At 46.3% G+C, this 13,869-nt stretch overlaps 1 protein-coding gene across 1 annotated transcript in view; it reads right to left on the bottom strand.

The window, feature by feature from the left end:
- Fbxw7 (F-box and WD repeat domain containing 7) overlaps positions 1-12,677 on the bottom strand; it is a 151,822-nt gene extending 139,145 nt beyond the window's left edge. Inside the window, exon 1 of the mRNA XM_021643880.2 lies at positions 11,736-12,677. The gene's annotated coding sequence lies outside the window, so the exon portion shown is untranslated. The remainder of the gene's footprint in view (positions 1-11,735) is intronic.
- Positions 12,678-13,869: the final 1,192 nt, after the last annotated feature.

Below are 13,869 nucleotides of genomic sequence, written 5' to 3'. Positions count from 1 at the left end.
AGTAAGCGTGAGCTCTTGTTTGTGCCCACAGGAGGGTGCCTTGAGTTCCTGCTCTATAATCATTGTTACACCATCACAGTTTTCATATGACTTTTGAAAAGTAACACTGCAACACTAAAAAACAAACAAACAAACAAAAACCCAAAACTGTAACTATTAACAAAATGGAAGTGAAACTGTCAAACCTCGCCAACTGGCCCAAGATAAACAGCACTTTCAGCACTAAGGTCAGAGTATTTGCATCTCCTCTCACAAAGCTCACAACACCCCTGGAACAAGTAGTAGCCTCTTCTCCTAAGCAAGGAATGGACACGTGGCCTGTAACCCTAACCCTAAAAGGTTCAAAATTCAGTTGAAGACAGATGAAAAGTGGGGATTTTTAAAAAGAGACTAAACAAACTATCTCAATTAAAGATAATGAAAAGGAGGAAACTCAAGATGGGAAAATGCCACATAAACAGGGTGTATTTGAAACGAGGATTTCTGAGCACTGTCTCTTGAGAAGGACTGAGATGAAAGGCAAAGGGGAGGATGCCAGGGAGAGGCAAAATCAGGAGGAAAACAGAGTCTGGGGACTAAGAGGAAAACTTAAGTGCTCTGACAAGGCAAAGACGACAACCTTGAGGCGGCCTTCAAAGGAAGACAGACTACAGCTGGGGACAGAGGAGCCAGCTGTGTCCTGTGCTCAGAGTGCACCCAAACTAGACTACAGCAACAGAAACGAGGAAGACTGCAGGTTTGGTTAACGGCAGTTTCCAGCACACAAAAATCCACGAACCCAATTCCGTAATTTCTATGTTGCTTTTAATTTGTGTGTCTTGTCTCCTCCAACCAGAGGTAAGTTTCTAGCACACAGGTATTTTTATGCTTTGTTCCCTTAGATCAAGGCCTGGCACAGTAGGTGTTCAGTAAATATCTTCTGCTGAATAAAGGCAGTATTCAAAATAGAGATTTATTCAAGGGCAAAGATCACAAATGACATCAGGGTTTGAAAACAGAGCAACCTTACAGAAACAATAACTTAACCCTGCACTATGCAATATTACAGCGGCCACTTACTGAGCACTGAGCCCAGTGCCAACGCGTGCATGCATGAGGCCAGTCTTCCTAATTACCCCACTGGAGCTGTAGGCACTAGCACAGCTTACAGGTCACACTTACAGGAAACACACTGAACTTGGGCCACCGACTCAACGCCTGACTCTTAACTATTCATATAGAATTACTAGCATCTCTCTTACAGCTGAGTTAGAAATGCAGGCTAGATCAGACTCTCTGTGCAGACCTCCTATCAGGGAAGGTGGAAATTTTCCCCAGCCTGGGACACACTGATTACACATACAGATTATAATTTCAATAGTTTAAGGAATCCAGCTGTTGAAAAGCTAGGAACAAAATCAATCACCTAATCAACATTTCAAACAGTAGCAGATAACAACCCAAAGAAATAACAGGGTGTGACCTCGGAGTAAGACTGACCTCAGAGCTTCCGGAGACAGGCTCCCCACGTAGGCCTTTCAACCCTCCCTCTTCTTCGGTGCTGCCTCTCCCCTCCCCCGCACTCTCAACCTCTCCTCTCCTACTGGATGACTTTTATAACAAATTTAAATATGTTTCCTGCTCCAAATTTCTCAATCCAGAAATTAAAATCTTCTTTTTCTTGATGGAAACAATCCCATCGGTGGAATGCTGGACAGAGAGAGGTGCCCTGCTGTCCCACCAGACTCACAGTGAGTACTGCCCACACCTGCGGAGGCAGATGACTGAGTGCTTAGAGCAGTCAGGATGTGCTCACCCCCTAAGCCTAAGATCCTTCTTGAAAATAGCTGAGGTGGAAAGCTACAGACACCTAACTCCAATTGCTACCAACAAGAAAAAGTTCAAATGTTCACATTTTAAAAGTTGGAGCTTCATCAAATTAGCCATCTAATATAGCTCCATCTGCAGATAAACCACCCTACTTTCTCATTTACATCAAAATCTAAAGGAATTTGCCTTAAAAAGAGGGGGACAAAAAAAAAAAAAAGAAAGGCCAGAGATAATAAAGTCATCACTGCTGAGAAATGTCTCAATCCTTTACCTGCAGGTTTTTATATACTTATATAATGCTGTTGAGTAAAAGCATAACCAAATGGTTCACAAACCAGAAAAACCTTCCAAAAACATAAAAGGAAAAAAAAAGAACCGGTTGGATTAGAAGTTAAAGGAAGACACTGCTCCTCAGAAGACCCCAGTGGGGTCCCAGCACCCACACGCGTGGTCCACCACCCCCAGGGACACCAGCTGCAAGGGGTCTGCCACCGCCAGCCTTGCCAGGCACCTGCACATAAACGCACAGAACCCACACAGACATGCACACATGCACACAGGATGACAATACAAACCGGTATTAAAACCATCAAGAAGTATTTGCTTCTTTCATTTATTCCTTATATATGCTGATAACACCAACTATTCCAGACTTGTAGAAAAAGTATTTTTGAAAGCTATCTTGTATTTAAGGAATATTACACACACACATTTTATGGAAAAAAAAAAGATATCTAGTGTTCATCTAAATAAAGATTATTTCAATCTTAGTCTGAAATGTAACTGATACAGATAAATCTTCTATTTAGCTACAAGATTTTCTAAAGCTTTTTATTTTCAGGGTTAAAGGGAAAGTAAAGAAGCTGGGCATGGTGGCTCACACCTTTAATCCCAGAACTCTGGAGACAGGAAGGTGGATCGCAGTGAGTTCAAGGCCTACAAATCGGGTCTAGGACAGCCAAGGACACACAGAGAAACCCTGTCTCTGGAAAAACAGACAAGAAAAAAGAGAGAGAGAGAGAGAGAGAGAGAGGTAGTAAAGAGTGAGAACTAATAACTAAATTACATTCCAGGATTTTTTGATAGTCAACTTGAATTGTAATCATTATCAGAAAAAAAATCACTAATTACTCAAGAATAAAGAGGAAACCTTTCTGTTCCATGCACTACTCAGATCTTTCGCAATGAACTACAAGTTCAGTAAGGTTCAAATAAATCTTCCCTGTCTAAAATAGTCCTGTCATTTCTCTTGTCTTTGGGTCTTTTTAATAAAATGTTAATGAAATATATTCATTTTTATGCTTATGAAACAGAACTACAAACTCAAGTGTTCATTTAAATGTTGGGCAAAATTAGTCAGGCAGTGTTGGCACACTCCTTTAACCCCGGCAGAAGTAGGCAAGTCTCTGTGAGGTCTTCAGAGCTAGTTCCAGGACAGCCAAGACTACACTGAGAAGCCCTGTCTAAGGGGACAGGAGGGATGGGTATGATTAGAATGGCCCACATAGACTCACATTTGACTGCTTGGCCACCGTAAAGAGCGGCTCTTTTAGGAGGTGCGGCCTTGTTGGAGTAGGTGTGGCCTCTTTGGCAGAAGTGTGTCACTGTGAGGCTCAATCGCTCAAGGTTGGCCAAGCATTCACCTCTGCTGCCCAAGAATGGAGACATAGAACTCAGCAACTTGTCCAGCACCATGTCTGCCTGCACACCACTTCCTGTCATGGTGACATGGACTAAAGCGCTGAGCTGTGAGCCAGCCCCAGTTACATGCAGTCCTTGGTAGGAGTTCCTGTGGTCACCGTGTCTCTTCACAGCCTAGAAACCCTGACAACGAAGAAAGTGCTGGCAAAATTAAGCCTGACTTTAGCCTTCTACTTACATCACACATTAAAAGGCATGTAACTTAATAAATCACCATTGGTGACAATCACAGGAGCTCCGCACAGTTCTCAGTCGCCTCATTACGCACAGCAAACCTTGGAAGAACGTGCTCACCCGGCAACCTGGTGCTGAGGAAGTAACTTGGCCAAGGCCATGAAGGCCATTTAACTGACTTCTGTGTATGAGTATTCCTAGACAGATGAGACAGGAGCTAGCAACTCCTTGTTGGTTCCAGGAATGTGTTTTCAACCACTGGTTGTAGTTAGTTACAGATTACTCAATACTGTTGGTGAAGCAAATTCTCAGACTGTGGACACTATGCCAAGTTCTGTCACTCCTTAGGCTCTCCTAAAAACCTGACATCCTAAAGCATCAACCAATTTTATACATTCTTACAACAGACAATGTGCCTTACAGTTTCACTGACTGGTGTTATGAGTTTCAGCAAATAGAGTTTGGTGGCATAGGCACCTCTCAGCACTTGGGAAGCTGAGACAAACGGCTAGCCTGGGATAAGAAAGCCCAAGGTACACATAGTGTGTTCACTGGTGACCTCTCAAAGGTGGGGAAAGCGAAGGGTACATGGTGTTCGCCTTATTTTGCACTAGCTTTTAGGATTTATAAGTCTCAGTGGTCCTTTAATATAGAAAAGCGCATTTATCACAGTCTACCAGCACACAAACACACAAGCAGGGAGGGAGTAGTAGCTCCCTTCTTCCAAAGCCTGCAGGTGTCTAGCAGCTACTCTTCAGGAGGAAGGAAAGGGCAGAGGTGGCAAGCTTAGCAAGAGACTACACAGGACCTGAATGATGCACAGCTGTGCTTTAGCTCTGATGGAGAAAGCGCCCGCGCATGACAGCTGAGCTCCTGTGCATCTCCACTCCATGCAGAGAAGATAACAGCGCACATCACAGACACTGCTCCTCCTCTCCCCTTGTGAAGCTCACTGTTAGAAAAATTGAGTGTACTCACAAAATTCAAACATTGTTAGAAATCTTTTCTTTTAATCATTCTCCTGTCCCAGAGCTCAGTGAGAATCGCAAATGTTTCTTTAGGATTTCACAATGCCAAAATGTTTTAGCAATAATTTTAAGTATATTTATATGTAAACTTGTAATTATAAGAATATGGATAAATATCACATGCATTTAGGATATATACTCCATTTGCATATATGAAAGGTGTTAAAGAAACTATCAATGAGGTAACATCAGAAAATAGCATATATCTAATTGTATATTTTCAGGCCTGCCTGAAGATAATCTTACACTAGATGAGAAAAGTCTCAAAAGAGAAAGATATAATGGCAAGAGTTCACCATTTGAAATAAATTACTCCTCTATTTGCAATGGTAATAAACACCACACACATACACACACTCAAAAAGCTCACCATTCCTGGTCTACTAAGTTTTGCCAAAGTAAAATGTTTCTATTTGAAATCCTTGCAGAGGTGAAAACACACTTGTGTCCTGTAACTTTGTCACCCATCCTTTGATAAAATTACTTTGAAAAGCAAAATGTTTCAGGTATGAGTTTTATAAGATCAAAATAATCCAGGCATGGTTGTAGATCCCTATAATCTCAGCACCCCAGACGCTGACGTACTAGTATCTCAAATTCAAAAGCAGCCTGGAATGTGACAAGAGAGACTGTCTCAGAAAACCGAGAGCTGGAGCACACACTAAAGTAACAACCCACCCACACCCTCCACCCCAACCAACAATACTAAATATAAAGTGACCCTCTCAAAGACATTAAAATTATCAGACTATATACTCCTTTATTCAAAGAGTAAAACAGAAACCACACTATCAACTATGTATAAAGAATAAACAGTTGGCACCCTTATCTGTAAGTTCCACATCTACAGACTCAACCAATCACAAATCAAAAATACCCAGAAAATAAAGAGTATAATAAATTTGTAGACTTACGCTGTTGCTATTCCTACACAAAACAGTAGAACAACTGTTAATGTGCTGTTTGCATTGTATTACGTATTTCAGGTAATCTAGAGGTGAACTTTAGAGTATACAGGGAGATACATATATAGATATCCATATGCATGAATATGTTTATATATATATATGTAAATACTTTCATTACATACTTAGGGAGGAGGCACACACTACCCTGTGGAGGCCAGATGAGAGCTTCCAAGGGTAAGTTGTCTCCTTCCATCATGCCAGTTCTAGGGCTGAAGCTCAAGCCCGCACACATGGTGGCAAACCACTTCACTGGGCCCCTTAGGCATTTCTTTATTTTCTGCGAAAAACGTTAAGCACCCTCAGATTCTGGCATCTGCAGGAGTCCTGTGATACAGAGGGACACTGCAGTAAGTGCAGCTTTCAAGGGACCTGAAAAGGAACACTACTGCACTGTACTGCACAAAAAACAGGAGCATGTTCAAACAAAGTCCTAAAACCAGGGAAAGACACTGTCATCTAATGCAGGTATTTGTTGACATGTTTTAACAAATGTTTTAGCATTGACTGTAACATTAAAAACGACACTAAATGAATAGCTGTCCTTTCCAGGCACCATATTTGCAATATATTTACTCTTAAAGATAGCAACATTGTTTAAAGTATACATTCAAATGATTTAGGTAATGTAAGATTGAATAACACTTAAAAAACAAAATGAAAATAATTTTGTGCTAAATTCTTTACACTGATTTAGTAAGGGATCATGACTTTGGAAGTGGGAAAGCATTAAACCTTAACATTCCTAGGATCTGACTTAACTAATCTTTGATTTAAAACTGAAATGCTTTTAAAAGCACATGCTTCACAATTTGTTTTCAGAACCTGTGAAATGGAAGCTTCTACCACAGGGGATGTAGCTCAGTGGCAGAACCTTGACTAGCATGCACTGTGCTTCTGGGTTCCAATCCACAGTGGCAGGAGGAAAAAGTTAACTTCTCTCTTAACAAGATTCTGTTAGTACAAAATACAAATTTTTAATACAAAACAGAATTCTTTTAGTACAAAATACAAATTTTTAACACAAAAACAAGCATATTCCCACGCATCACTTGTGGTGGTTTGAATGAGAACGGCCCTCACTGGCTCACAGATTTGAGCCCTCGGTCTCCAGTTGGTGAACTGCTTTGAGAAGACTAAGAGGTGTGTCACTGAGTCTCCTGTGCTTGTGGGTCGGTTGCCAGCTTTCAGCTACTGCTCATGTGCCATGCCTGACTGCCTGCTACCATGTTCACCCACCATGCTGACCATGGACTCATCCTCTAAAATTGTAATTTTTTTAAGTAAGTTTCCTCAATCATATTTTGTCACAGAAATAGAAAAGTAACTAAGACATCAATTATGGCATATTTTGGTAAGACAAAGATCTCTACTTTTCAGGTCCATCTACAGAGCATCATTTCTGCTTCTTGGTCCAGAACTCTCATCAATATAAACGCAAACCATCATTATAATGCAGCCCAGAGGACCACATCTCATCTAGAAAACAGAACCCACCTGAACTGGCCAATCTGGCTTCGTAGTGTAATGCTGCTCACACTTTATATGCTGGTAGGTTTAGATGCCCTCTGCCGGGTCTATAAACTTCCATGTAGAGGCTAAATTCCATCGACTTCTTGTCGATGAGATCCTATTGGAGCAGTTATAGCACACTTCCATTTTTCTACAGCTGCATTCACACGGCACAAACAGCTGAAAGTTGTGACAGGGCATGCTGACCCACACTGAGGTGTTGCCAGTCTTTCCTTTTCATCCACCAAGACTTCAAGAACCATTTTCAAAGTGGATCTACATGCGCTGCTGCTAACCCCCCAGACTCCAGTACTGAGACACACATAGACACAAAACTTCAAGGCTCTCCTCTTAACAGCAAAACGGCCAGGGAAGAGTGCAAATGTTACCATTCTCCATCAAGGAGTCCCATCATACGACTAAATCACATTAATTCTAATGCCTTTTAAATAGACTTAAGCATGTCTTACCCATGTGAGAAACAATGAAAGTAGAAGGATCTCTACATAGCAAATATTCCAAAGCTATGTCCTCATCCTAAAATCACTGTAGACCTACCTCCTTATTTAAAAATATTTATTGGTGGCTCAAGAGATGGCTCAGAAGTTAAGAGCACTGGCTATTCTTCCAAAGGTCCTGAGTTTGATTCCCAGAAACCACATGGTGGCTCACAACCATCTAATGCCCTCTTCTGGCACCCAACAGTACATGCGGGCAGAACACTGCATACATAATAAATAAATAAACCTATTCCAAGAGATTTCTGCCAACTGAATACTCTCTTTAGAAGCCAAAGAAGCTTTAGAAGGCACTGAATTCAAACAGAGAAACATAAAGTGGATGATTGTGTATTCTTTGTTTGATTTTCAAAACAAGGTTTTTCTGTGTACCCCTGGATATCCTGGAACTCCTCTGTAAACTAGGCTGGCCTGGAACTCAGAGAGGCTTCTGCCTCCTGAGCGATGAGATTACAGGCATGCAGCACCACCATTTGGCTTGGGTTTTTTGTTTGTTTGTTTTGTTTAAACATCCATAAGTACTAAACTATTTTTAACTTTACACACAAAAAAGAATCCCTAATATATGTGTAGCTAACACAGGAATGGCCCTCCATTGTAAGGGACACAAAGAAGCACATATCTACACATAAGAGAGGCAGCCTTCTCTGCCACCAATTTTCAGAATTGCTTTATTAGGACTGAGACCGAACTTAAGATTATAACAATGCAAGGAAACTTTAAAAATCTGAGTTTTATTCATAAGCTCCCTAACACAGTCCCGCTTTCTGAAACTGCATCTCAGGATCTAAGCATGATATTGGAAACATGTGACTTTCTAAAACAGGATTACCTACCCTGGGACTGAGCTGGCAGCAATGTTTAAAGGCTACTTCTCTTTTCAGCTGTCACTCTTGCTCACTTAGGAAGCATCTCTTTTGGGGAGTGTCTCTTCTTTACTATGCCTATGCTTATGCCAACACAAATCTGCCCAATCCCCCATATTTAAAACTCATTTTCAGCTCTTTTGCCGCATCAGCAATCTCAAAAACCTAAGGCTGTGAGAATGACTCCCATCTCTACCTTCACTGTCAGCAGCATATTTCCCCAGCTACTTTGCTGCCCTGAAAGCTACATGGGGTGGGGTCCTGAGGATGTTACTTGGGTGATAAAGTACCTGCCAAGCATGCACGGAGCCCTAGGTTCTATCCCCAGCACTACAAAACCAGAAAAGGTGGCACACACCAGTAAGTTCAGCATTCAGGAAGTCCTCACAGGGTGATAACAAGTTAAAAGGTCACCGTTAGCTACACAGCAAGTTCAAGGTGAGCCTGGGACAAGAAACAGAGTGAAGAGAGAGAAACAAAGAAAAACAGAATGAACCAACACATGAACTATACGAACCAGCTCCTAATGCAAACTCCACCATCGAGAGCAAAGTCGGCTGCCCCAGTTCTGATTTCTTGCTCATCAGAAACTACTAGCACCATACAAGCATTTAAAGCATTTCCTTTACTCCCCTCCTCCAGTGTGGCCCCCAGGTAACTAACCATGGTGGTCTCCTAATGAAACAAAAGCCAGCACAATGTCTCTAAAATACAGCTTCTCCATCACCTGAAACTACCCTCTATGGAGCACTGTTTTCAAATTCCTTTATGAACTGTAGCCATGCAGATGCACAAGCACACAGACCTTAACCAGTAGAGAACCCCCCTCAGCAGGCATTCCTACCAAGCTAACTTCCTAATGAGAGCCACCTTTTGCATGTTCTGACTCTAAGTCTGTAATATTTTGTTTGCATGTGTTCTTTTCTTTTGAAAACTTGCAAGATTTGGTTCAGACACTCCAATTCCTGGGTAGTCCAAAAATCAGCATTTCCCTAATGAAAATGTGCAGTGACAGCGCCTGGCATATGGTGATCTCAGAGGAACAATGGTAATACATTTGCCCCTTTCCCACACTTTTTAAAAGGTTTGTTTATTTTTATTACTATCGCACGTGTTTGTGCCGCCAGTCAGAGGACGACTCTGCACAGTTAGTTTCCTCCTTCCACCTTTGGTTCTGGGAACTGGACTCCAGGGCCCCAGCCAGCAGCTTCACCCACTGGGCCATAGAACCAGCCCAGCCTTTCCCACAGCTTTGTGCAATTTGTATTGGATTGCCTCTGTCACTGGTCAGAAAGAAGACTCAGCGTGTCAAATGTTTTGTCACCTCCACATTCACTAAATCACCCTCATGATTTAAACCAGTCACAAACCGAGCACAGCCTGCACTTAGTGTGCAGCCCTGACCAAACGTGATACACACTCAAAGTGTCATCTCTTGGTTTGCCTTCCCCTTCTTTCCAAAAAGCAAAAACTATGGAAGACTAAGTTTCTCAATCACCATCTTTTTAAAAAAATGGAATTTGTGACTTTTCAGGGTCACAAATTAAGATTAAGAGATCCAAAAACATATTCCATTCTAGACCTACAGTTACATTCACCATTCAATATTTTAATGCCAATTCTCATCTAAGTAGAATTTAAGGTCTCATAAAAGTGTATGAAGAACAAAGCATCTAAAGAATAAAAGAGCTGGAAGACCCAAAAGAGAGCAAAATGATCAAAGAAATGAGGAAAAAAGTAAAAGTACTCTTAAAATGTTCAGACATAGCTGTCAGTCACGGTGTACACCTGTGATCCTCTCAGAAGGCAGAGGCAGGCGGATCTCTGTGAGATCAAGGCCAGCCTGGTCTACTACAGAGTGAGTTCCAGAACAGCCAAGGTAACAAAAGAAACTCTGTCTGGAAGAAGGAGAATGAGGAAGCAGCAGCAGAAGCAGCAGGGGGAGTAACAGGGGTGACAGATGACAAGAGACAACCAAAATCTATAAAAGCAAGAAAGGTAAACTCATGGTGTTTGATCATTCCTCAAACTGTATCCTGGAAGACTGAGGAGGCAAACTGAAGATAACGGAATTGTCACTTATTTCAGAAACTAATAAAGTTACAGGCTCATTACTTTAAAAGGAGAAGGGGGGAACAGGACCCAAACACTGTGAAATATGAGGAACTTTCAAACAAATTTAATCATGATCCTAAATGGAGAAATCAAGCTGCACAGACATACGGATGAGGCAGATAAGCACAGGCTTCCTTTCACTTCCACACAGGGTCTCTACTCTGCCCACGTGTAGCTGTCTGGATGGGCAAAAAGCTAGGCTACCCTTACATATGTGAAGCATTACTTTTCTGTACCACTAATTTAGCACTCTTAAGATATCTCAAATACTTTCTTCAAAGCGTACGAAGTTTCTCCTTCAGCTGACAAGTGAAGCCAAATAAAAGAAGCCGCACGTAAGCCCTTTCAGTCTCTAGCAAAAATGTGCAATCACATAAAATATGTTACTCTACCTCCCAAAAGAAAAAAAAAAAATAGAAAAGAGCACTATGAACAAGAAGGTGCAGCAACTTTCAGGAGGTGGTAGTTTAGTAAGCGCACTCCCTGAAATTAGTTAGTTGTGCATCCTTGGAACTCTAATTCTCCTGAGCAACTGAAATGTGCTGACATCCTCCTTACACATCACAACCTGTGCACTTGTGAAATAGGTGTTGGAGGCACCAAACTTCACTATGTACTAACACGAAAATTGCTCTTCCTTTCAAGGGCAACTTCAAATGCAATGTTAAAAAAGAAAAAATATTAAGAATTGATTTAAGTGATTCCCACGTGGGAATCCATGGGAGTTTCCCTGAAACAAAAACCACTGTGGTGTATCACAGCCGGTGAGGCAGGAAAACCTACATGACAGAGCTGTCTATGAGCTCTCTCAGCTTCCCCTTGCCAGTGTCCAGAAAGGTGCAAGCATCCACTCTGGAGACACAGCTCCCCTAAGAAAAACCCGGTGTACTTGCATTACTCCTGCAATCCGATGCTTTCTCCCATCAGCAGGAAGGAAAGGTCTCCGCTGCTAACCCTCCGGAGAAACAACGGCCAAACTCCAGCACCAAGCACCCATCCGCTCCCACTTGCCACCCTAGAACGTCCCCCTCCCCCGGGTCCACTCACGCGTCAGAGAAGAGCGGTGGCGCTGACAATGTGGGCTGGCTCCCTTCCTCCTTCGGGCTGAGGCGGCAGCTGCGGAAGGCTCGGCGCGGAACTGAGGAAGAAGCGGTTCTAGCGTCGCTCCACCAGGCAGCCACCCGGGTCTCTTCCGCGCTGCCGGGACCAAGGCGGCAGCGGCCCCGCTCACCGCTTTTCCTCTTCCTGGGTCTCTGCAGGCTTCGGCTTCTGCCCGTCCTGAGCCACTTCTCCCGGGACAGTCACGATCGCAAAGCTCGGTGATTTTGTTTGGGTAAAGTTTCCTCTGGGCGGAGGCTGCGGCTGGCCCCCCGGGTCCCCCCCGGCCCCGCCGCCCTTGGGGGCTGGGGCGGGGAGGGGGCACCGAGAACTCCCGGAGTCCCGCCGAGGAGCCGGGAGGGGGGTGGCGGCGGGCCAGAGGAGAACCCCCCCCCCAAGAGGGGGAGAAGGGGAGGGGAGGGGAAGGGAAGGAGAGGACCGCGGCGCCGGGGCCGCTCACCACGCCGTCGCGGCCGCTTCACATCGGGGTCCCCGCCCCCCGGCCCGGGGGTGGCTCCTGGGCTGGGGGCTCCGGCTCATACACTCCGCGACGGGATGCTACGGCCCCGGGCGGCCGGACAGGACGGTGGCTGGGCTGGGGACCCGGCGGGCTCGGATCGGCGCCGCCCCCGCTCCCGGCTCCCGCATGTGTCGCGGCGGCCGGGACCCCCTCCCTACACCTCGGGGGGTCCTTCGCCCCACGCCCCGGGCCGAGGCAGAAAGCCCGGCCCCTCGCGGGCGTCCTCTCCCGGCTGAGCAGCTAGCAGTCCCGACCCGCGGCGGCCGCCTCCCTGCCCCCCGGCCGCGGGCTCCGGCTCCGGCTGGGGCTCCGGCTCCGGCGTGTGCAGCAGCAGCCGCCGCCGGCCGGGAAGGCAAGGGGGGGAGCAGACGGCGGCCGCGGCTCCCGCTGGCCCGGGCTGCGGCGCAGGTCTCGGCGGCGGCCAGTGCACGGGCGCCGGCTCGCTCGGATGCTCGCTCACTCACTCGCTCTCACGCTCTCGGCGGCGGCGGTGGCGGCGGCGGCGGCGCCCGGAGCACAGCTCGCTGTCTCCCTCGCTCTGTGCGGGGCTCTCGCCTCACTCCACAGAGGGGCGGGAGGAGAGCGGCGCCCTGTGATGACGCAAGTCGCCTAGCAACCGCTCTCCTCCCCCTCCCGTCCCTCTCCGCCGTGCGCCTTCCCGGGCTGGCCTTTCCTCCTCCCCTCCAGCCGCCCCGCCCTGGGAGGCTGCGGCGCTCCCTGATGACGCACTACGGGAACAGGAAGTCGAGGTCTGAGAGCGGGTGGGTGCGCCTCGGGCTGCGGGACTGCTGCCGCCGCCGCCGCCGCTGCCGCCGCCGCCGCCTCCACGGCCGCGTCAGAACTGAAGAGAGGAAGGGGAGGAGCCCAGGCGAGCCTAAGCCACCGCCTGGCCTTACCCCTGACCCGAGGGCGGCGCGGAGGGCGAGCTCCGCGGCCGTTCCCTCCGGGGCAGGTGCGCACCGCCCCTGTGGGAGCGTGGAGGAGGCGCAGGCCCCGGGGCCGGGCCGGGGAGCGCACCACCGAAGGTGAGGCGTTTGGCCCGGAGCCGGTCCACGAACAGCGGGACGGGTGGAGACGTTAACCTACGGCCCGGTTGCTGCACCTGCTCCCGGGAGCGAGCGCCCCACCCTTCCCACGGCGTGGGGTGAAACCTTTCGCCACTTGCCGTGGAGTGGTGCGGTGCGAAGGTTTGACGGGCGAATGAATGAATGAAGGAACGAACGCCTCTAGCTCTGCGGCAGCGGAACTCGGTGGTGGCCGTGGAAGCGCAGCGTTTTGTGAATTGAAGCGTAGAAACCTGAGAGTTGTAATGCATCTCCTTCTTCACGTTCCCACCGTGAAAGGAAAGGGATGCGGCTTGTTGGCAGTCGCAGCTTCAGGCTTGTGTGGGCAAAGAGAATTGCCCACACAAGAGGAGAATTGGGGAGCAGAGGACCGACAGAGAGCCAGCCTCTTGGATGTTAGAGAGGGGATTTCCATGTTTTCAAGGGGCGAATGTAATCGAGCCTCACTTTTAAGGGTCATTCTTGCTTGTCGTTTGGACTTTTTGGAGATTTTTAGGGA

This window comes from Meriones unguiculatus, chromosome 2 (genome assembly GCF_030254825.1).
Source record: "Meriones unguiculatus strain TT.TT164.6M chromosome 2, Bangor_MerUng_6.1, whole genome shotgun sequence".
Lineage (NCBI taxonomy): Eukaryota > Metazoa > Chordata > Mammalia > Rodentia > Muridae > Meriones > Meriones unguiculatus.
Note: the sequence above shows the minus strand (reverse complement) of the source record. Positions and strands in the feature narration are given on the sequence as shown.